Source organism: Moschus berezovskii, chromosome 17 (assembly GCF_049115385.1).
Source record: "Moschus berezovskii isolate FMDL1 chromosome 17, NW_MosBer_1.0, whole genome shotgun sequence".
Classification (NCBI taxonomy): domain Eukaryota; kingdom Metazoa; phylum Chordata; class Mammalia; order Artiodactyla; family Moschidae; genus Moschus; species Moschus berezovskii.
This window is the reverse complement of record NC_142476.1, coordinates 20,300,268-20,324,084: the sequence shown is the minus strand read 5'-3', so window position 1 is coordinate 20,324,084 and position 23,817 is coordinate 20,300,268. Positions and strand designations below refer to the sequence as shown.

The following is a 23,817-nucleotide window of genomic DNA, read 5'->3' as shown; positions in this document are numbered from 1 at the left end:
AACATCCGCTGGATCACGGAGAAAGCAAGAGAGTTCCAGAAAAACATCTATTTCTGCTTCATTGACTATGCCAAAGCCTTTGACTGTGTGGATCACAATAAACTGTGGAACATTCTGAAAGAGATGGGAATACCAGACCACCTGACCTGCCCCTTGAGAAACCTGTATGCAGGTCAGGAAGCAACAGTTAGAACTGGACATGGAACAACAGACTGGTTCCAAATAGGAAAAGGAGTATGTCAAGGCTGTATATTGTCACCCTGCTTATTTAACTTATATTCAGAGTACGTCATGAGAAACGCTGGGCGGAGGAAGCACAAGCTGGAATCAAGATTGCCGGGAGAAATATCAATAACCTCAGATATGCAGATGACACCACCCTTATGGCAGAAAGTGAAGAGGAACTCAGAAGCCTCTTGATGAAAGTGAAAGAGGAGAGTGAAAAGGTTGGCTTGAAGCTCAACATTCAGAAAACGAAGATCATGGCATCTGGTCCCATCACTTCATGGGAAATAGATGGGGAAACAGTGGAAACAGTGGCTGACTCTATTTTTCTGGGCTCCAAAATCACTGCAGATGATGATTGCAGCCATGAAATTAAAAGACGCTTACTCCTTGGAAAGAAAGTTATGACCAACCTAGATAGCATATTAAAAAGCAGAAACATTACTTTGCCAACAAAGGTCCATCTAGTCAAGGCTGTGGTTTTTCCAGTGGTCATATATGGATGCTAGAGTTGGACTATAAAGAAAGCTGATCGCCGAAGAATTGATGCTTTTGAACTGTGGTGTTGGAGAAGACTCTTGAGAGTCCCTTGGACTGCAAGGAGATCCAGCCAGTCCATCCTAAAGGAGATCAGTCCTGGGTGTTCATTAGAAGGAATGATGCTAAAGTTGAAACTCCAATACTTTGGCCACCTCATGTGAAGAGATGACTCATTGGAAAAGACTCTGATGCTGGGAGGGATTGGGGGCGGGAGGAGAAGGGACAACAGAGGATGAGATGGTTGGATGGCATCACCGACTCGATAGACGTGGCTTTGGGTGGACTCCGGGAGTTGGTGATGGACAAGGAGGCCCAGGGTGCTGCGGTTCATGGGGTCGCAGAGAGTCGGACATGACTGAGCGACTGAACTGAAACTGAAACCTGATGTGGGATCTTAGTTCTCTGACCAGGGATCGAACTGGTGTCTCCTGCATCACAAGGCGGATTCTTAACCACTGGACCAAGTCCCCAAACTCATTATACTTATTACCCAGCAAATCCTCTTGACAATGCTATCAGAGGGGTAGCATGATTATTCCTAGCTTACAAGTGAGGAAATCAAGCCAAAAAGTGGTGAGAGGAGGGTACAGAGTTTCCAGCTTTGTTTGGGTTTTTTTTTTGTTGTTGTTGTTTTAGTTTAAACTTTTTTCTTTGTAGTAAATTACACACAACATAAAAATCACCATCTTAGACATTTTTTAAAATGTACAGTTCAGTAGTAAATATATTCACATTGCTGTTCATTCATCTGCAAAACTCTTTGCCTTTTGCAAAACTGAAGCTCTGTGCCCATTAAACGCCAGCTCCCCATGTTCGCGTCCACCCAGCTCCTGGCACCCACCACTCCACTTTGTCTCAAGGTGCCCCCATATGAATGAAATCATCCAGTATTTCTCTTTTTGTGACTGGCTTGCTTCACCTAGCATGATGTCCTCAAGGCTCATCCGTGTTGTAGCCTGTGACAGAATTTCACAGAGGGTCAGTTTTGCAAGATGACAAGAATTCTGGAGATGCGTGGTGGTGATTTGTACAACAATGCGAATGTACTTAATGCTGCGTGAAAATGGTCAAATTTAAGTTATTTATATTTTACCACAATTAAAACAACAACAACAAAACAGGTGAGGAGGGACTTCCCTGGTGCTTCAGGGACTAAGAGACCCCGAGCTGCTGGTAAAGGGGGCCCCAGTTTGATCCCTGGTCGGGGAACTGGACCCTACATGCCTCGACTAAGAGTTCACACGCCTCAGCAAAGACCAGGTGCCTCCAAGTAAATAAACTAAAAAAAACAACCCACAACAGATGCGGTGATGTGCTCAGGGGCACACAGTCAGCGCCGACCCACACCCAAGTGGGCGGGCGCTGGCTCCAGCACCGCCTAACCGCCGCCAGGAACAGAAGCGATGCGCAGAAAGCCTGAAGCCCCCAGGCCTTCCAGGTCACCACAGATGTGCGCTGCTGCTGCTGCAGAGTCAGACCTGGGGCTTACTCCCAGCAGGGGCTCTCAGATTCAACGGGATGCTCTGGCTTTAGGAAGACAGGGAGAAAACACCAGTGTGCGGGGAGGGGCGACAGCCTGAGGTCTGGGAACCTCCAGATGGTGGAGCTGGGCGGGAGGGCGGCAGGAGATTGTGTGAGGGTGGCTGTGCCAAGGAGCCGAAGTTAATCAGATCTTCTTCTGTGGGCAGGGACTAGGGGAAGAGGGCAGCAGGAGAGAGGGGCAGAGGCCGAATGGGCTCAGTGGCCAGCTCATCAGGTCCTCCAGACCCCAGCCCCCTCCACGTGTCATAGACAGAACCGTGCCCTGCCCTGGGGAGCATTTTCTTCCTGTAATCACATTTCACCCCCTTTAAGAGAAGGAGTAAAAGGAAGAAAGTGAAGTCGCTCAGTCGTGTCCGACTCTTTGCAACCGATGGACCGTAACCTTCCAGGCTCCTCTGTCCATGGGATTTTCCAAGCAAGAATATAGGAGTGGGTTGCCATTTCCTCTTCCAGGGGATTTTCCCGACCCGGGGATCAAACCCGGGTCTCCCACACTGCAGGCAGACTCTTTACCATGAGGGAAGCCAAGAGAGAAAGAGTAGAAGACCACTAAAAAATATCCTTTTCATCAACAGTGGTTTTCAATAATTCAGATAACAAAAAGACATATAAATAATGTGACAAAAATCAAGATCACTGGAGAAAATACATACTCGAACATGAGGGCGATAGGAATAGATGACCTTTTTTTCTCTCTGATTTGTCCCTGACCTGGCGTATCTTTTGCTGGGATGCTAGCCTTCTCTCCCCATTTCATGAGCCCCAGAGGGAAGGCCAGGAGAGCACTCCAGGGAATGGGCTGGACGGAGGCTTGCTGGTCTGTGCAAGGGTTGGGATGGGCTTATGGTGGTGAGCCCCCTGCAGAGGGAACCCAGGAACAGAGCAGAAAGGTGCTACCTGTGCGTGCAGGTGAGGCTACCACACTCTGGCTTCTCTGGGGCCTCATCCGAACAGGCAAGGACTCCAGACTGGGCTATGGGTCCTCCTCTGGGGCCGGATGACCTTGACATATTGGTCTGGAGACAGGATCACCTCCCAGGGAATTCTCGGAGCTGAGGACATCCTCTGATGAGATGAGTGAGTCCCGCCTCCGCGCCTGGCCAGAGGAGGCTGGCCGGTCTCTGCCCAGTTGCACCCTGTGGCCAACCCTGGGAGTCTTCAGGCCGTGCAGGGGCCCCTCCAGCGTCACCCAGTTAAGATTTCCCAGCAGAGGGCTGGGGGCAGGGCTCAGGAAACACACATCCTGGGAATTAGCTCCCCGTGCGCACACATCTACCTTGCATTTCCTAACTGCTCTGGGCGGGTGCCCCTGGCAGTAGCAGAGCTGGTTCAAGCACCGAGCTTTATTGCAGCTTCAACCAACCTCCTGCTCCCTGCGGACGTGAACAGAGGTGCTTAAAGAGACCTAATCAGGAAGTCAAAGGGGCGACACAGACACCAAGACTGTGCTCCCACCCTCCCTGGACCTTGCGGCGGCCTCCCTCTCACACACGCCTAGACATCACCACCGCCTCCTGTGTCCACCCAGTGCCCACAGCCTTCTCTCTTTGGACCCTGCACAAGGTACTGGTTTTGCACCGTCCAGTCTCGTGAGGATGGTGTGCATGGATAACCTTATCTGAGGCCATATTTCCTACAGCAAGTTGAGGCCAGGTTTCTGACAACTCTTGGCTTATAAACCCTCGGGGCTGCAAGGCGGTTAGCTGACCAGCCTCACCAGTCCTGCTGGGCAGCAAAGAGCACTGGAGCGAGCCAGGGAGCCAGATCAAGAGGACGCCTCGGCTCACGCTGTTGTGTTCGACCACCTCCAAAGCTTTGGGTAGGTAACCCTGCTGTCCATAAGTAGACAGGAGAATAGCATCATAATAAGAGAATAGCTAGCTGATGTTTACTGTACGTGTGCCAGGCCCCAGGCATTTACATGTCTTATTTAAAATCCTCTGCATAACTTTAGAAGTCAGTACTGGAAGTTAGGTACTACCTTGTGGCAATATGGGCTTCTTTGGTGGCTCAGATGGTAAAGAATCTATCTGCAATGCATGAGACACAAGTTCAACCCCTGAATTGGGAAGATCCCCTGGAGAAGGGAATGGCAACCCACTCCAATATTCTTGCCTGAAGAATTCCATGGACAGAGGAGCCTGGTGGGCTACAGTCCATGGGTTGGACACAACTGAGCAAATAACACTTTTACTTTATGTCCTGATAAGATAGGAGAACCACACCTCAGTAATCAGAGAGCCAGTTCTCAAAATCGACTCCATTCATCTCGTGAACCATAACTGTACCTGTAACCAGTGTTTCTCGCCTTCCAGGAGCAGCAGCAACTCCTGAGGCTCCTTCTCCGGAGCCTGATTTGGTGAGTCTGGCAGGGAGCCTGGACTTCACTTCTCGAAGGCTCACGAGCGGGTGGCACTCGTGGTCCCAGGAGGGACCCTCCAAGTTGCACTGCCCTGCACCACACTTAGGACTCCCGACCTCCCACAGAGACCACCTGAGGCTCTCACAGCCCTGGGGTTGTCATCTCATGGTCTTTACCTAGGAAATCCAGCCCCTGCATGAATGAGGCGTCGCTGTCATCTTGGCTAGACAGCACTTCTCCCAAAAAACAAGGCGCAAGGGTGGGGCAGACACAAACTCACGTCCCTGTCTGTACCCAAGATGCAGAGCTTTTCGCAGTCGGCAAGACACTTTAGAGCTCTACAAGGATGCTTATGTATAACTGTTTCATCTTTGTCCTCAGTTGGTGGAAGCAGATGGGGGTCAGGGTCACGGTTCTGGGACATCAAGACCCTCCCAGCTAATTGCTGCTTCTGTCATTGCAGCTCTGACCATGGTCAAAACTGACCCTGACTTCAGCACTGTTTCACTAGCGCCCCGTCCTCTGACTGTGTGAAAGCATCGTGAGGGCAGACCTCCTGTCGGCCTTGTTCCCACTGTTGCCAAACAACTAGAACAGCAGTTGCACACAGGATGTGGGCCAGAAAGATGTCTTGAAAGAAGAGACAGGTGGACAATGGACAAACAGGTGAAGACACGAAAGACCAAATGCAGAGAATCAGAGACGTGCCCTGGAGAGCTCCAAGAGTGACTTGGTGAGAAGCTGGGATAGGAACTTGAGCAGAGAAACCAGAAGAAAGACTCTGTTCTGGGACACTCAGCTCCCGAACCTTCTTTCTAGAAATACTTTCAACAGGTGTGAGAGGTGGGGCCTGGTGTCCTGCCCATGCAGTCGTCTGAACAGAGATGTATTCGTCTGCTAGGACTGCCCTTACAAATGTCACGCACCGGATGGAGGAAGCAACAGAAATTGACATCCCACAGGTCTGGAGGCCTGAAGTCTGAGATCCAGGTATGGGTGGGGCCAGTTCCTTTTACAGGCTGTGAGAAGTACCTGTTCAATCCTCTCTCCTGGCTTCTGGTGGTTTGCGGACATCTCTGATATGAGTTGGCTTGTAGAAGCATGACCTTTCTCTGCCTTCAGATCACATGGGCATTCTCCCTGTGTACCTATCTCCAAAGTTCCCTGTTTAATAAGAACACCAGTCATATTGGATGAGGACCCACTGAAATGACCTTGTCTTATTTTTTTTAATGTTCTCCCATCCTATGGTTTGCCTTTTAGCTCTCTGTCTCTTACAAACATTTATTTGTCTGTTTCAGGTCTTAGCTGCAGCATTCAGTATCTACCACTGTGGTGCGTGGACTCTACTTGTGGCTCACGGCTTGGTTGTTCTGCAGCACGTGGGATCTTAATTCCTTGACCAGGGATCAAACCCGTGTCCTCTGCATTGCAAGGTGTATTCTTAACCACTGGACCACAGTAATAACCACTGACCATAATAATCATTTTATCTGCAATGACTCTATTTCCAAGTAAGGTCACATTCTGATGTAGTGGTGGTTAGGACTCCAGCATAACTTATCTGGGGGGACATATTTGAACCCCACACAGAGGTCTAGGCAGCAGTTGTGATTTCAGGTACAATTTCCAAAATTAGGTCCTTTTCTGTAGCTGCTAGTGGTAATCTGTTAACACAGCTTTTAAGCCTGTGGGGTAAATACGCTAGAGGCAGTGTGAAAGTAAGACCAGGTGGGACTTCCCTGGTGGTCCAGTGGTTAAAACTCCTTGCTTCTATGCAGGGGGCATGGGTTTGATTCCTGGTCGGAGAACTAGGATCCAAGACGCCCAGCAGTGTAGCCAAAATTTTTTAAAAAAGAAAAAGAAGAAAGTAAGACCACAAGAAGACCCCCTGAGGAGGTGGGCTGAGGTGCTTGTCCCCAGGACAGTGGGCTTCAGACCACACCAGCAGAGCAGCTGCACCTGCTTCCTGGAGCTGGCAGATAGACTGAAGGGCTGAGGGTGGGCCAGAATGCAAACCCCATCCCCCAGGTGCTGCCTGGACTGGACCTGGCTCTCCTCCAGGAGGCGGCCTTCCTGAACCCAGCCCACTACCTCCTGGCAAGAGCAAAAGTGACCAGAGGAGCAAAAAGGCTCATGCTCCCCTTGCAGACTTCACTTTCTGGTGCTTCCAGTCCCAGATGCAAATTTCAACACTGCCCCCTCTCTGCCGCCTCTTTTGTGTGGCTCAGGAAGGAAGGAAGGAAGGTCACTTTCGGGCGTGAACCCACCTGGGCCAGGCTGAGCTGCTGCAGTGCCGCCCCATGCCGCTGTTTCAGGGCCTTTCCTCCTGCCTTGCATTCTAGATCTCACGTATAAGGGATATCATATATCTGTCTTCCTCTTTCTAACTTACTTCACTTAGTATGACAAGCTCTAGTTGCATCTGTGTAGCTGCAAATGGCATTGTTTTGTTCTTTTGTATGGCGGAGTGGTATTCCATTGTATTTACGTTCCACATCTTCTTTATCCATTCCTCTGTTGATGGACATTGAGGTTGTTTCCGTGTTTTGGCTGTTGTTAACAGTGCTGCTATAACCATCAGGATTCACGTATCCCATTGAGTTATAGTTTTGTCCAGGTATCTGTCCAGGAGTTGGATTGCTGGATCATATGGTAGTTTGATTTTTGGTTTTCTGAAGAACTTCCACACTGTTTTCCAGAGTGGCTGCACCAGCTTATATTCCCACCAGCAGTGTAGGAGAGTTTCCTTTTCTCCACACCCTCTCTAGCATCTATTTCAATAAACTAGGTTTTCAGGCTTTGACCCATAGCTCCTAAAGAAGGCAGTAGCTAATAACTACATAAAACAATTTATTGGAAAACAACTTTCAATCTGAGGTTCAGTTCAGTTGAGTCACTTAGTCGTGTCCGACATTTTGCGACCCCACAAACCGCAGCACGCCGGGCCTCCCTGTCCATCACCAACTCCTGGAGTTGACTCAAACTCATGTCCATTGAGTCGGTAATGCCATCCAATCATCTCATCCTCTGTCATCCCCTTCTCCTCCTGCCTTCAATCTTTCCCAACATCAGGGTCTTTTCAAATGAGTCAGCTCTTTACATCAGGTGGCCAAAGTATTGGAGTTTCAGCTTCACCATCAGTCCTTCCAATGGATATTCAGAACTGATCTCCTTTAGGATGGACTCGTTGGATCTCCTTGCAGTCCAAGAGACTCTCAAGAGTCTTCTTCAACACCACAGTTCAAAAGCATCAATTCTTCAGCACTCAGCTTTCTTTATAGTCCAACTCTCACATCCATATATGACTACTGGAAAAACCATAGTCTTGACTAGACAGACCTTTGTTGACAGAAATAATGTCTCTGCTTTTTAATTTAGTGACTGTAGGTGGCACAGTGGTAAAGAATCCGCCTGCCATTGCAGGAGACACGTGGGTTCAATCTCTGGATCAGGAATATCCCCTGGAGGAGGAAATGGCAACCCACTCCAGTATTCTTGCCTGGAAAATTCCATGGACAGAGAAGTCTGGTGGGCTACAGTCCATGGGGTCGCAAAGAGTTAGACATAACTGACAGAGTGAGCACAGACGCACACACGCTCACACACATACAAGTAGAATTTATCTGGTTTTGGATTTGTCAGAACAGGAGTTTGGCAAAATCACACACACCGCGTGTGTCTACTTGCCTGTGACCCTCGGCTAACCTCAGTCTGCCCTGCATGCTTCCCTCCACTCGACCCTCCAGGCCTCCTCATCAACACCCACATCTGTGGCTTCCATTACCATTTACCTTGGATGACCCCCACATCTCTATGTATCTCCTTCCCTGATTGTCTATCTGCCTTGTTTCGGAATCTCCAGTGGGAGGGCCACAGATACTTCAGACCTCCAGGTCTGGGTCAGCCTGAGCTCCTCCCAGAGCTCTTCCTCTTTATCTCCAGGAACATCACTCCTGGGTTGCACACCCAGGAGCCTGCGTGTCTGCCTCAGCTCCTCCCGCCTATGTCTCACCACCTTGTGTCACCACATCCCAGTTGTTCTACTTTCTAACTGGGACTAGATGGTGTCCTCTTCGCCCCAATGCCTTGGCTAAGGCACCTTCTGGTGCCCAGGATCCCACAAGACCGTCCTGTCTGTGCCCTGTCTCCAGGCTTAACATCTACCTTTCTTCTTGACTCTGATGTGATTTTTTAAATGCACATGGTTATGCTCCTACCTGACCGAGGGCCTATCAGTGGCTTCCTGTCACTGTCAGGCTAAAGCACAGCCGCCTTAGCAAAGAGTTCAGAACTTTTGACACCTGATTCAGCCTCTTGCTTCCCAGTAGCATCTTTATACACACCCAGGACTATCCCTCTAAAGAGGGGATAGACACTTTGTGATGATTTAAGAACCTGTCTCAGTTTTGTCCCCCAGTGAGATCTGTTGCTTCTCAATGGACAAATGCTTGGTGCTTTAAGAGCCAAAGGATGACACAAGTTAAACAGGGAAAAGACCAAACATTACACAGTTCAGCGGACCTGGTACATTTGATGCAGTTTAAACTCACACAAAAATTGCTTTTTATAAAACTAAGATAAAACAAAAGGAGGATAATAATACTCCCTCATCGAGTTGTGGGGAGGATTGAAAGAGATCAATGTGCAAAACAGGGACGTAAAGGACACTGGTGAGGATGTTGGTGGGTCAGGAGGTGGCCTGTGTCTCTAGCTCCCCGGAATGTGCTCCTCAGAACTTACATCATGAGAGTGTGTCTGCAGGAATGTGTCCTGCACACATACTCTCTGGCCCGTCTGGCGGACAGGGACCCATGTCCATAAAAGTGCCATGGAATCATGGGAAAATCATGGAATCATGGGAAAATCATGGAATCATACAGAGCTATGGAATCATGGGAAAATCATTGAATCATGGGAAAATCATGGAATCATACAGAGCCATGGAATCATGGCTTCATGAAGCTGGAGCAGAACTCAGAGACCCACATCATGGAGCCTCTAACGTCATGTGGAGAGGACTGAGGCCCAGAAAGGAGAAGAGATGGCCAAGGCCATGCAACTCACAACCATCTGGGCAAGTCAGGACTGGGAGGCAGGCTCCCTGACTGCCCGCCCCTGACCCTTCTCATCCTCCCTCAGCTACTGTGTCTGCGTCCCCTCCCTATGCCTGGAGAATGGCTCTTTGGGTGCAGCCCCCTGCTTTGGCATCTGGCCTAAAGGCCCAGCCCTGTGAAGTTCACCTCCAAACAGGGAGGCTGTGTCTGCAAAGGCTTCCTGAGAAACATTCATGGCACAAGAGGAAAATGCCTGACAGCTAGGGACAGATTCTTCTCCAAGCCAAATTTGGGTGGGTAGGAGGAAAACTGGAAGTGAAGGGATGGGACGGTTCAGAGCAAACCACCCCCAGACCTGGTCAAGCACCTTCTGGAACACATCTGCCCCTGAGAAATGGCTGTTTGCTGCTCTTGTTTCTGGAATGGAGTTGATGTTTCTATATTTGGATGCTGTGCAGTCTCTAAGCCTCCCAAGTGTTTTGAGTTCCCTGGAGTCCCTTCTCTCACGACCTACTCCCCATCCCTCCTGCCAGAAGCCTGTGCCAGCCCAGCTAGGTGAGGGCCGAGGCTCTTCCCGCCTCAGAGCCCAGAGTGCTGGGCACCCTCCTCTGGTGACAGGCAGGTGGTGGACAGAAGGCCATGCTGAGGGCCACAGGCTCTGCTAGTGCTCCTGGTTCCTGGATGCCCCTCAGAACCACCCAGAGGACTTCCCCAAGTCACCGAAGCCTGGTCCTCACCAGAGACCCTGATGCAGGATGGCTGAATTGTGGCCCTGACATTTTTTTTTCCTTTTTAAATAATTCAATCAATCACAATTCAAGTTATCTTTTATTTTAGCCATGCTACAGCTTGTGGGATCTTAGTTCCCCCTTGTTGTTGTTCAGTCACTAAGTCGTGTCCAACTCTTTGTACCCAGTGGACTGCAGTACACCAGACTCCTCTGTCCTTCACTGTCTCCTGGAGCTTGCTCAAACTCACGTCCATTGAGTCGGTGATGACATCCAACCATGTCATCCTTTGTCTTCCTGTTCTCCTCCCACCTTCGATCTTTCCCAGCATCAGGAAACTCATCTTTTCCAGTGAGCTGGCTCTTCACATCAGGTGACCAAAGTATTGCAGCTTCAGGTTCAGCATCAGTCCTTATTTCCCTGACCAGGACTCAAACCCAAGCCCTAGACAATGAGAGCACAGAGTCCCAACCACATGGACTCCCCAGTGTTTTTTCACTTTTACTCCCTGGCACTTTTTACTTTAAAAAAGAAAAAAAAGAACAAACCACACAGGCCTTCTGACCTGCACCCAAGTTGAGAGCTGCAGGGTGTGGAGATCAGATATGCCAACCACCGTTAAGGTGCCAACATTTGACGTTTTGAAATATGTGAGTTAGAGCAGGTTTGAGGCTGCTCCTCTAAGTCTCCTCTGGCTCACACTCTCAGCTCTGCCCACACCCTGAGCCTTCCCTGACAGTCTGGCCCTGACACCCACTCACAGCCAGGATGCACTGCACTCTAGCACTTTATTGCCTCCCCAAACCTCAGGCTCACCACCAATCTGAGACATCCAAGGAAGTGTGTCTTGAAAGTAGACGTCGTCTTCGCTTTCTCAGCAGAGAAAGGCTGGAAGTCAGCAATCCCAAGCTGCCGTACTTGGCTTTTAACCTGCCCGGGGATCCCCTAGGGACTGTGTTCCAGAGCAGGCTCTGGTTCTGAGGCTCTGGGGTGTGGCCTGAGAGTCTGGATTTCTAATGAGCTCCCAGGGGAGGCCGCTGCTGCTGTCCAAGGACCACACTCGGGTCTACACCACTTACAAACAACACAGCTCTCGCAATGAATGGGTCGGGTGCTTGCAAAGAGGACACACCACAGCCACGGCGACCAACCATCTTGGTTTGCCTGGGACTGAGGGAATCCCCAGGACATGAGACTCTCAGCGCTAAAACCTGACACGGTCTAGGGAAGCCAGGATGCTTGGTCACCCGCCTATAAGCCCATGTCCCCGGACAGTTAGTTTAGGTGAGGACCTGAAACAGACATGGGGGTGAGGGGTCAAGAACACTTATGAAGCCACAAACAAAATATTATAAATTGTTTTCCTGTAGAAAAGGGACTCCTTTTTCTTATCATGTTAACCCCAATTTTTATTCTCTGAAAATTTTGTTTATAAAAGAATGTGCCAAGTCAGAGAATAAAACATTGTTTTACCTGGGTCTCAATCTGAAATCCATAAATGCTGGTGAGTCAATTAAAAAAATTTTAAACGTGTTTCCTAGTTAAACCCAAGACACGTCGACTCCATAGGAAAGCACTGGGGGGAGGTGGATTAAGCTCATGGTCCCCAAGAAGTGGGGTTAATCAGGGAAGGCTGAGCTCTGAGTTGTGATGGGACGTGAAGACATTGGAGACTGACCCGTGGCCCGGGTGAGGGGAAGAGTTCTCACTTCTACACAAGCCAGCTTTGGTGTGTGTTGATTTTGCCTGATGCCATTCTGTCTCGTTTGTCAGGAGCTACAAGGCCATTAAAAATCATGTCCAAGCACGCTCTGGTGTATTTGTATTCAAGGCCTCCATCTAATTCTTAATAGCCACTTTCATCCCCTCATGCCCACAGCAGGTGGCCTGCACAGAAATTGCCCTGGCCTCCCTGCCCAGATGGCTTCCAGAGAATGTCACACAGTGCAGAGGTCTGAGGGCTGTAGCCTGGGCATGAGGGCCCTGAGGGGCTCCTGGAGACACGGGGCCTCACCAAAACTTGACAGACCTGGGAAAGCCGGGAGGCTGCTCTGGGAAGGCTCTCACAACAAGACTACACACAGTGCTTTCACCAATGCAGCCATACTCTGGCCTCTGGGCTCTGATTCCTAGAATTCACAGTGTGTGGGTTTAGAATACACTGTACTCTGGGCTGGGGCACAGAAAACCTTCTTATAAAAGATATTAAAATAAGGGCAGCTTTATTTCTTCAGCAGTGGTTAGGATATGAGCTTTGGAGTTCGGCAGGAATAAGGGCAAGGTCAGTTCTGGAGTTTTCTAGCAGTCTGACCTTGGCAAATTACTTAACCCCCGGACCCCTGGTTTCCTCATCTGTAAACAGAGTATTTTAGTATCTGGTCTTCGGGTTGTGGTGTCTGGCGCCTCGGCTGGCACGCAGTCAGTGCCCCAGAAGAGAAGCTACGTTGAGGTCGCTGATATTGTCACAACTTCACAGAACCCTGGAGAAGGAGCCGGGCAGGACCCCAACTGGGCCTCCTTTAAAAAGCCACTCGTCATTGGCACATAGTAGCTGAAAGCTCCAAGATGCTGCCAAGTGGCTTGAAGAGACGTATTAGAAATCCATGTCTGCTCAGGGAGATCAAAATTCTCAGTTCACAGAGCTTAGCGGTCGGGCGGATTTATTTTTTCAAATAAATGGTTTATTTCCGAAGAGCCCTCAACATGTAGAAAAGTTGTAAAGCTGCTCCAGGGACTTCTCACACCTGACACCCCGTGTCCGCACTGCAAACGTGTGTTAGCATGTTGGGGTAGCGTGGCTGCCGCAGAGAACAGAGCAGTGCCGCAACATCACAGACCGAAGTCCGCTCTGGATTCTGATTTCCATGGGTTGTTTTTTTTTTTAACCTAATGTCCCTTTTCTGTTCCAAGACGGCATCTAGGATGCCACGTGACACTGAGTTGTCCTGGCCATGGCTCCTTGAGGTTCTCCAGACTGGCAGTGTCTTAGACTCGCCTTGTTTTTGATGCCCTGACAGATCTGCATACTGTGGAGCTGCCTTTTACATGCAGGAAACACGGGCCTAGGAGAAGGCAGAGCTGCTTAAGGGACTATAGATCTCTCTTCTTCATGGTCTTCTTGTCCGGGTGAGGTGCGCAGCAAACCCTTCCGTCCCGCAAGCTTGGAGTCGGTTTCTGCTGGGCACTGGACCAGCCCAAGCTCTGTATTAACGTGCCACCCCGGCCACTCCTCAGGCCTCCTGGGTCCCCACGCCCTTCCCGGCCTGGCCGCTGTTCCTGTCCGCCCCCAGCCCAGGCCGGGGCGCCTCCAGGCACCTGCCAGTCCTCTCACATCACCGGGACATGGGGAGGAGAGAGGAACCCACCTTCAGGCTGGGTCCCTAGGCAAATGGGTGGTGCTGAGCAGCTTCGACCTGCCCCCGGGGCCCTCCTTGTCTCCCAGGGAGCTACGCACCGCCGCCCTGCCGGGCAGGGCTTGCTGTGGCCCAGCTCTTCGGTTTTTGTCTGGCTTCCCTTTTCCTGGGGTGAGACTGTGAGGAGACTGCAGCCTTTTCATTTCTAGAAACAACCCTCATCCCCACCTGCGCCCTGGCCTCTGTGTGGGGAGGTGCCACCAGCCGTGTCAGGCTCGTGCCGAGCCCCGACTTGTCCCCCTGCAGGCGCTAGTTCCAAGCAGAGTCCTTGCAGGAGTCGTTTGTTTTCTAGGTTGTCCAGGGTGCAGGGATTGGGATGGGGGAGCTTCCTCAGAGATTGCTCAGAGATTCACCTTACAGCCAGACCTCTAAGCATCTCTAGGGTGGGCACATTTCTGCTTTCTTTTTTTCAGATGGCAACCAGTATAGGGCCTGAGACCTTAAGTAAGTAAGGAAGTGTTAGTCGCTCAGTCGTGTCTGACTCTGCGACTCCTTAGACTGTAGCCCGCCAGGCTCCTCTGTCCATAAAATTCTCCAGGCAAGAATACTGGAGTGGGTTGCCATTGCCTTCTCCAGGAGATCTTCCTGACCCAGAGATCAAACCTGCATCTCTTAACACTTCCTGCATTGGCAGGTGGGTTCTTTACCACCAGCACCACCTGGGAAGCCCATAAATATATATACATATATACACATGTATATATAAATACATACATAAATATACATACATAGGTACATGTCTACACGTATACATATATATACGTACACACACACACATATATATACATATGTAAAATTTCTCATAAAATCCAACAGAAGAACAATTCTGAAAGAGTATGCAGGAGTCTGAAGTTCACCAGAGGCCATGTGACAGATCTCCCAGGGGAGCTTCCAGATGTTTCCTGAACACAAAGAGAGGAAGAGTGAGGTCTCACGTTGTGTCTCAGACCTGAGTGAGGTCAGTTCTGGAACTGGAGGCTTGTGGGGGAGGGAATAAAGTCTGAAGGGCTGAGGCCTCTCCTCTCCTCAGATCCTCTCCTCTCTGCGATGTGAGGGCAGCCAAGGATGGGAAGAGAAGGGAACAGGAGAGAGAGACGAGGTAAGAGCAGCCAGAGGAGGCTGGCAGGCACCTGGGGGCCGTTTGCACCTGCTTATCCATGGGGAAGTGGAAGTAAAACCACCCAAGAAACAGCCGTGTCTCGGCCTTGCTGCCCTGGCCTTGTCTTGAGAGCTATGAACTTGAATGCCCTTGAATGCAGGCTTGGGAACCCGCCCGAGGCGGGATGCCATGTGTGGGCAGGCAGAACAGAAGCCAGGGGAATGGGCCGGGCCAGTGCAGGGAGGTGTTCGCCCTCAGCCAGGACAGCGGGGTGGAGGGTGTGTAAAGTGCCAGTCAGGGAGGCTTGGCAGTGAGCAGAAAGTCTAGGTATGGTGCTGTGCTCCAGGGCTCCACCCAGCGAGAGGATTGCAGGAAAGACCCTAAGAGCCATCATGGATGGCTTGGCCATCTGCCGCACGGCAGACACTTCCTACATTATTTCATCCACCACTCTGTGAAGCCCCGGGAGATCAGTAGGGTCTCCCCGATTCTGCAGGGTCACTGCTGAGGTCTCACCCAGCTTGCGTGCCCGGCCGGGGGTCTGCCTCAGGTCCATGTGATTCAGGAGCAGATGCTCAGAGGCCCACACAGATGCTCACTTCTGTCTCCCACGGCTGCAGCAGGTGAGCTCCCCGGGTCCAGTGAGGGTGGGAAAGTCTGATCAACAGGGAGATGCCGGGCCTCGAGGCGGGCTGTTAAAACACAACCTGAAGCAGACGTTGGGTGGTTGCTGTTTGAAACCCTCTCCCTCTTAGACGAGCCCAGGCAAGCCTCACAAACTAGCCGTCAAGATCCTGAGTCCTGTGCTGGAGCCCACCCCGCCTTCAGTCTGTAGCTGCCTCTCAGTTACTTAACATCGTTGTGACTCCAGCTCCTCATTTGCAAATCCCCCACGCACCCTTGAGAGATGGAGCAAGACCGGCTCACCGGTGCTGGGCCGGGGCTTGGTGACTGTCACTGGTCCCCACGGCTGTGGCTGCAGGCTCTCCTTTCTGCCTCTGCCCCGGGGCATCCTCATTGAGGAAAGGCAGCAGCACAGAGGTGACTGTCCAGCTGGGCTTTGTTCAAGGATTAATGCAGAAGAGCAACCCAAATAGCCCAGGGCTCTTCCATACTGAATCCAGACTCAAGTGTGCGCCGCTGATCCGAGGTACCTCAAAGCTCAGCATGCGTCCTGGTGGTGGAACGGACCCCAGCTGGTGCCTTTGAGTTCTGCCTCCTACAAGTCGAAATAGAAGATCCTCCCCTGATCTCTTTCCAGACCCTCCTCACTAAGCAAATGCAACCTCTCCCAAGGTCTCCGTGGGCTGGCATTCAGGTCTTGGTGGACGCCAACCTTGGTGGCGGCTGGCACCAGCTGGGAACCTGGGGCAGGTGTTTGTTGTGAAGAACAACGCGCCTCTCTGGGTGACATGTCCTGAGTGTGCTCAGTGACATCAGGGGAAGTCAGGCGGATGACTCTCGGTTTGAGTGACCAGATGGGTGGATGGCTGGTGTCATGGGAGCGGTGACAAGGAGAGTGGAGACACCTCTGAGACGGATCATTCGTTCTCCCGGGGCACAGGACCAAGGTGCAGAAAGGGCAGAAAGGCTGGGCCCACAGCTGCTCTGGAAGGCCACCCAGGGCTGTCCACACACACACTTCATCTACCCTCCCTCCCCATCTGGTCCAGCTGCAAACCCTGCAGACTGGTCTCTGCCCCACCTAACTTGCCAGTCTCTTAGGGAGGTCACCTTACTCTCCAACAGGAAGGAATGGCAACTCTCTCTTGCCTGGAGAATCCCATGGACAGAGGAGTCTGGTGGGCTACAGTCCATGGGGTGGCAAAGAGTCGGACGTGGCTGAAGTGACTGAGCACGCATGCATGCACGCACTGTACTCTCCAAATGACCAAATCCAGTGTTTACATTTCTGCCCTTCCCTTCCACGCTCTTTCTGCAATATCTGCACTCTCACATTCTTAAAACCATCTCTTCTGTTGGAACCAGGGTTAGATACTGCCTCCATGCGGCCTCCTACCTCTTTGATCTTATTTCTTGGTCTCCTTTCTTGATTTTTCTGTTTTTGTGCCGTGTGGTGCTGTGCTGTGCTAAGTCACTTCAGTCGTGTCCGACTCTTTGCGACCCTAAAGACTGTAGCCCACCAGGCTCCTCTGTCCATGGGATTCTCCGGGAAAGAATACTGGAATGGGTTGCCATGCTCTTCTCCAGCGGATCTTCCCGACCCAGGGATCGAACCCTTGTCTCTTATGTCTCCTGCACTGGCAGGTGGATTCTTCATCACTCGCGCCCCCTGGGAAGCCCTTCTTTCTTTTCAGCCCAGTATAACCTCCAGGCTCCCCTCCCATGTCCTCGCTCACTCTGCCACTCTTGGGGCATGTTCTTCCCCACAACTGGGCTCTCTCCCTAAGTATTCCTGCTCCCTGGCTCCCGCCCAAACCACTCTGTTGAGACTCTATATCCAACTGCCCACTGGTCAGTGCCCCCACAGACCTGCCGGCTCAACATGCCCTCAGTGCCCACCCCAACCTGTTCCTCCTTTAGCACTGACTCCTGCAGTGGACGACACCAACATGCTTCTGGTCGCTCAAGCCAGGAGCTGTCCGCCTGACCTCCCCTACTTACGGCTGCTCACCATACCTCATCTAATCCACCTCTCCAGTGGTTCTAGACTCCCTCCTTCTTCTCCATTGCCCTAGTTCAGCTGGTATTATTTCCTCCTGGGCTGCGGCCACACCTTCCCACACCATGTTCCTGCCTTCCCAGGTTCATTCTCTATCTTGTTATTGGGGTGACCTTTCTAGAGCACGAGCTGGTAACGCTCAACTGCTCGAAGTTTCCACTGGGACCCCAACACCTTCAGAAGATCGCCTCAATTCCTGGGTCATCCTGCTCACCAGTCTAACTGGCCGTCTCACAAAGTAATCACCACCACCCTTGGGCTGGCCAGCCTGCAGGCCCCTGCCTGACTCCAGGTTTTTACCCACAGTCCCCTCTCTCCTAATTCTAACCCATCCTTTCGATGTAATTCAGGGGTCACCTCCATTAGGAACATTTGCCCTGACCTGTACTTCCTGCAGTTCTTATAAGAGCCTGTCTCCTCCCTCTGCGGTCCCTTAACATTTAGGCAAAGCTCTTTCAGAGAGATTACCACAGCGAATAAGGATGACAGATTTATACCTGTCTCCCCTTTCCAAGGGGTTCCTCTTTGAGGTCCAGGGCTGATCGTCTTTCTATGTCCAGCACTTCTCACTGTGTTGCTAATAAAAATCAGGAATGAAGAGAGAGGATGTTGAGAAAGCTAATGCAGACATAGCTACTTAATAAGAACTGCCACTTGGGGCCAAACCAAGAACTAAGCAGTGTTCTGGCTCTGACAGAAGTTCTGGTGATTTATTAGGAGGAGGAGAAAGAATCATAGCTTCTGAAACTGGGAGGGTCATTAAAGGTCATCTAGTGTAATACTTTACAGAGAGGTGAAGTGGATTCCCTAAGTCATGTTGTTGTTTTGTTGTTTAGCCACTAAGTCACGTTTAACTCTTTTGTGGCTCCATGGACTGTAACCCATCAGGCTCCTCTGTCCATGGGATTTTTCCAGGCAAGAATACTGGAGTGGGTTGACATTTCCTTCTCCAGGGGATCCTCCAGATCCAGGGATTGAACCCGTGTCTCCTGAATTGGCTGGCGGGTTCTTTACCACTGAGCCACCAGGGAAGCCCTCCCTTGGTCATACAGTTCATCCAAACAGAACTAGAGGAGCCTGGGTTCCTAGACTTCAAGCCCACTGCTCCTATGATTTCACCGTGCTGACACCTGAAGGGAAAATTAGGAGTGTTTTCTAAAAGGTCCTAAAGTCTCGTAGACAAACATTACAGCTTCCTGTCTGTGATTCATTTTAACATTCTTCTTAACCAGTTTATATTATCAGTATTCTTAGAGATTTGATAATACATATTGCGAATACACAAAAGTCATTAAGCAGGTAAAATTTGTAAATATCTGTGTCCGAAAGTTTATCCTTGTATTGAACAGACATTAGCCTTCCCCTAACTTGCACCTTTGGGTGTAAACCTGACACTATCCCTCCTTAAAATGTGATAGAGCACAGAACCAACCACAATGTGGTTTCAAAGATAAATTTCTTCTCATCACACTCTTCCATTAGCTGCCTGTCATTAAATTTAAAGCTGTCTCTTCTGCTCATCTTGTCCTTCTGTTTATATCAAGAAGCAAGTCACTATTAGGGTCAATCTCCATAACACTCATTTTTAACATGGTTATTTATTCAGTTCACTTCAGTCACTCAGTCGTGTCATTCTGCTTTGCGACCCCATGGACTGCAGCACGCCAGGCTTCCCTGTCCGTCACCAACTCCCAGAGCTTACTCAAACTCCTGTCCATTGAGTCAGTGATGCCATCCGACTATCTTATCCTCTGTCATCCCCTTCTCCTCCTGCCTTCAATCTTTCTCAGCATCAGGGTCTTTTCCAATGAGTCAGTTCTTTGCATCAGGTGGCCAAAGTATTAGAGTTTCAGCTTCAACATCAGTCCATCCAATGAATATTCAGGACTGATTTCCTTTAGAATGGACTGGTTGGATTTCCTTGCAGTCCAAGGGACTCTCGAGTCTTCTCCAGGAGCACAGTTCAAAAACATCAATTCTTCGGCGCTCAGCTGGTCATTTATTGATCACATACCATCCCACACACCTTTCTTTAACATCTTTTAGTTTCTGCTCTTCCCAAAGATTCTCCCTCTCTTTTTTTTTGATTTCTAGAAATCTTTATTAAGCACTTTAAAGAATTTCCATAATCCCTGACTTCACATGGCTCCAAGTAATTGTGGAGATAAGGCATACAAAACATCTTATCTGAGATTGGAAGTCTCCATATGCAAATCTCAGACTGTCCCGTCAGGACGGGCCTGGGGATGGACTGGTCCATTGGCGCTGATGCCTCGTTTGTCACGCGGTGATTTACAGCCCTCTAGTGAGTCCTTCGGAGAAGGCAATGGCAAGCCACTCCAGTACTCTTGCCTAGAAAATCCCATGGACGGAGGAGCCTGGTAGGCTGCAGTCCATGGCGTCGCTACGAGTCAGACACGACTGAGCGACTTCACTTTCACTTTTCACTTTCACACACTGGAGAAGGAAATGGCAACCCACTCCAGTGTTCTTGCCTGGAGAATCCCAGGGGCGGGGGAGCCTGGTGGGCTTCCGTCTATGGGGTCGCACAGAGTCGGACACGACTGAAGCGACGCAGCAGCAGCAGCAGCAGCGAGTCCTTACACAACTGACACAGGGATGCCGAGCGCAGTGCAGTGTGATGGTTCGTGTGTTCGTCCTTTCGATAGTAGTTTCTTTCAATGCAAAATGCCAGTTCAGTGCCTCCTACCGCCCAGGCATATTTTGGGTGCTGGAAATACTGCAGTAAACAAAACAAACAACAACACAATCATATACATTAGTAGTCACTTAAGACGAAGAAGACAGTAAGTAGAACATATTTGGGGCAAAGCTCAAGAGTTTGATTCTGGACACATTAGTCTTCCCAGTAGCTTCTTTTAAAAATTAGCTGGTGTCTCTGGGAACACCTGTAGGACACCTGTGAGCAGAACACACATAGAGTTAATAATCTTTATTTGAGATTTCACCAAATTTAAATTAAAACTAACAACCATGAACATGTTTAGCAAGAAAACTGTGAAGACAGTGAAGCAGACAGACCCTGGGCATAGGAGTCTGGTTACAGACAAGTTCAAGCCTTGACCCCACCCTCATGGAGCTGGTCATCTCTTAGTTCTTCCAACATAATTTTCTCTGTTTCTATGTTAGTTGTTTCCTTAATTTTTTTTTGTTGTTTTTATTTATTTTTTTAGGCCAAGTTGTGTAGAATGTGGGATTAGTTCCCCAACCAGGGATCAAACTTGTGCCCCCTGCATTGGGTGCATGGAATCTTAACCACTGGACTGCCAGGGAAGCCCCTGTTTTCTTAATTCTTAGCAGAGTTTGGAATGGTTGAATTTCTCTGTCTACTTTGGTATATCTACTTTCTCCACCTCCAGGACTGCATATCAGTCCCACTCCCGGGGCATCTTCGGCACCTGGAGGGACCTCGATTTATATTTGTTGAAGGATAATTAGGTCAGATAATCATCAGATTGGGTAAGACAGATGTACATGAGAAGCCTGTATTCAGACTATTATATGACACATTCTAAATGAGTAAAGAACACAGTTAGTTGTTCTTTCAGGAGATCTCTGGGGGTTGAAGGCAGCCAGGGAAGTTTTAAGGGAAGAAACTGGGCTTGAGCTGAGTCTGAAAAAATGGATAGAATATGAAGGAAGGAGAGAGGAAGCAATGGAGGGCGAGGTATTTCCTCTAACATGTTCCTGATTGCCCTTCACACGCTCTTCAGCCACCAATGTCTCTTTCTACTCAGTATCTAGTGGTCTCTGCCCACATGTTCTGGCCCTGACTCCCACCCAATGACATGGGTTAATCCTAGCCAGTTATTAGGGTTTGTCAAGCCATACCTGTATCACTCTTTATCATTTTTGTCTCTTTTGTAATGAACATCCAGCACATTAATGCCTATCATTATATCTGGCACATAGAAAGTACTCCAAAAACATTTGTTGAATGAACATATGTGCTTCAGAACCACTCTCCACACTCTTGGGATAGCTTTACCCCAGTATTTAGTCTCTGCCACAGGGCTGGAGGCTACTGAAACAAATTCTTACATGATTATTAATAAACTGCTTTCTTATATTTTCATTTAATAAAGATTTATTGCATGCTTCTTTTATTACAGGACTTATGCTATCTACAAGGAGCTTGGAGGTGAGCTACTGTGTGATCCATGTAAACAAATAATGATAGACAACAAGTTAAGGTGGATTTATGTACAAAGTGGTCTAAGAACACTGTAAATGGAGGAACTGCTTGACGCCTGCATTGTTTAAGGATGCTAGGGAGAGAGTAAAGGGTACAGGAGAGAAAGGAGAGAAAACTGGCACTGAGTCTTGAAAGACAACTTGTGCCCCCTAGACAGACATCATGGGGTGGGCGAGGTGCTAAGGGAATGCTGCTGCTGCTAAGTTACTCCAGTCGTGTCCGACTCTGTGTGACCCCATAGACGGAAGCCAACCAGGCTCCCCCGTCCCTGGGATTCTCCAGGCAAGAACACTGGAGTGGGTTGCCATTTCCTTCTCCAATGTGTGAAAGTGGAAAGTGAAAAGTGAAAGTGAAGTCGCTCAGTCGTGTCCGATGCGGGGATGGACAGTATTTCAGACAAATGGAGAAACAGGTGAAAAGGAGGTGGGAGGAAGGAACTGAGAAAGTGTGCTGGGTTTGGGGAATCGGGGCAAAGCAGGAGAGCATAACGATGGCCAGAGAGAGGTACAGGAGTGACTGTGAGGCAGGCCAGCAAAAGAATTCCATGGATGTCAGTCTCTGCTAGTGCTCATGCTCAGTCACTTCAGCCGTGTTCAACTCTTTGCAACCCTATGGACTGAAGCCTGCCAGGCTCCTCTGTCCATGGGGTTTTCCTGGCAAGAATACTGAAGTGGGTTGCTGTGCCCTCCTCCAGGTGACCCTCCCAACCCAGGGATCAAACCTGTGTCTCCTGTATTGCAGGCAGATTCTTTATAGCTGAGCCACCGAGGAAGCCCATCAAATCTTTAAGAGGTACTAAAATTAAAAAATATAAAGCCAATTAACTCAGCCACGTGTGGCGCCTTACATAATTTTTGTAATGGAATGGTTCCATTCCCTTGAGGTAAGACAATGCTCTTGAATATTACTTTAAAAAAAATCTCCTGGCTGGCAATTCCAATTATGTAATATTCAGCGCATGTAATGAATTCCTCATTTTTAACATAAAGAGGATTGTAATTCTTATTAATAGAAAATCAGTTTCCTTTTAATCCCATGCTGAACAGATATTTAAAGAAAACTGACCTACTTGTGCATTGCCAAATTATTAGCCTTCTTGTAGTATATAAATTCCTCCATCCACCCCTGGATAGAGGGCTCCAGGTGCAGTCTACCAGGTAAAAGTGGGACGATTCCAGCTGGCAGGGTGAGCTGAAAATGTTGGTTTCTGTGCACACTCAGAAGAGGCTGCATTAAATAAAGTGTTTCAATTAATTATGTGTCTGGCACCTCAGATAATCTGTTCACTTTCACACGCATTGGAAAGGAAATGGCAACCCACTCCAGTGTTCTTGCCTGGAGAATCCCAGGGACGGGGGAGCCTGGTGGGCTGCCATCTATGGGGTCGCACAGAGTCGGACACGACTAAAGCGACTTAGCAGCAACAGCAGTCTTTTCTAACAATAACAACAAATTTTAACAGTCTTAAAGGTAAACCTGACTGTCTCTGCCTTATGTTGTTGTTTAGTCACTAAGTTGTGTCCAACGCCTTTACAACCCCATGGACTGTAGCCCACCAGGCCCCTCTGTCCATGAGATTTCCCAGGCAAGAATATTGGAGAGGGCTGCCAGTTCCTTCTCCAGGGGATCTTGCCCACCCAGGGATGAAGCCCGCATCTCCTGCATTGGCAGGTACATTGTTTTACCACTGAGCTACCAGGTAAGCCCATCTCTGTCTTATAGAGCCACCATATTCTTCTGGGTATTTCAAAACATCAAGGTCTTCCATATTCCATTTTCCACCTAGAGATTGTGTACACGTCCTCTGCATGTTAAATAGGCCTCTCTAAGTTTGGTGTTCAAAAATATACTCTCTCTAGGATGGCTGCACCCTAAAGTCATGTGAAAACTTTAATTCATTACTATAAATATCCACTGTTTTTGCACTGAGTCTTCTGTTCCTCGTTTTTGGA

General features: G+C 49.4%; 1 long non-coding RNA gene across 1 annotated transcript; it reads left to right on the top strand.

Annotated features, from left to right (window-relative positions):
- The first annotated feature begins 2,320 nt into the window (after positions 1-2,320).
- On the top strand, positions 2,321-12,402 carry LOC148775082 (uncharacterized). The gene is made up of 4 exons (XR_016039578.1): positions 2,321-4,126; positions 4,623-4,666; positions 5,133-5,659; positions 5,971-12,402. It is a non-coding gene; the product is annotated as an uncharacterized LOC148775082 (long non-coding RNA).
- Positions 12,403-23,817: the final 11,415 nt, after the last annotated feature.